The sequence below is a fragment of the Ursus maritimus genome, unplaced genomic scaffold, assembly GCF_017311325.1.
Source record: "Ursus maritimus isolate PB19 unplaced genomic scaffold, ASM1731132v1 scaffold_36, whole genome shotgun sequence".
Lineage (NCBI taxonomy): Eukaryota > Metazoa > Chordata > Mammalia > Carnivora > Ursidae > Ursus > Ursus maritimus.
The window spans coordinates 665,086-665,509 of record NW_024426230.1 but is presented as its reverse complement, the minus strand read 5'-3'; the positions used below and the strand labels follow the sequence as shown (position 1 = coordinate 665,509).

At 50.2% G+C, this 424-nt stretch overlaps 1 non-coding gene across 1 annotated transcript; it reads left to right on the top strand.

Moving 5' to 3' along the window:
* Nucleotides 1-301: 301 nt before the first annotated feature.
* Nucleotides 302-374, top strand: TRNAT-UGU. Its single transcript has one exon. It is a non-coding gene; the product is annotated as a tRNA-Thr (tRNA).
* The last annotated feature ends 50 nt before the right edge of the window (nt 375-424 follow it).

Genomic DNA, 424 nt, shown 5'->3' with positions numbered 1-424 from the left:
TCTACGCCGCATTTCTCTTCTTAATTTTCAGACTGCGGCCGGGGGGCGGGGGGCGGCGGGACGTGGCTGTGTTACAATGTGCTGGGTTAGGCAGATTTCTCCAATCTTAAAATAGAGGTGGCTGTTATCACTGGCCCTCATATTCCGTTCTCCCTAGCAAGAGCCCGCAGACCAAATTCCAATAGTAAATAGATCGAAACGGAGTTCGGCTTTTGTCTATTTCCTACACTTAATTCCTCTAACAAAGGCCCAGGATAGAAACTTCCCTTTTCAAAGAAAGAAGCAAAGCGACTGCTTGCAAGGCCCTATAGCTCAGGGGTTAGAGCACTGGTCTTGTAAACCAGGGGTCGCGAGTTCAAATCTCGCTGGGGCCTTCCGGAGGCTGATCATTATTTTAAATCCTTACTGGACACCCCCCCCCCCC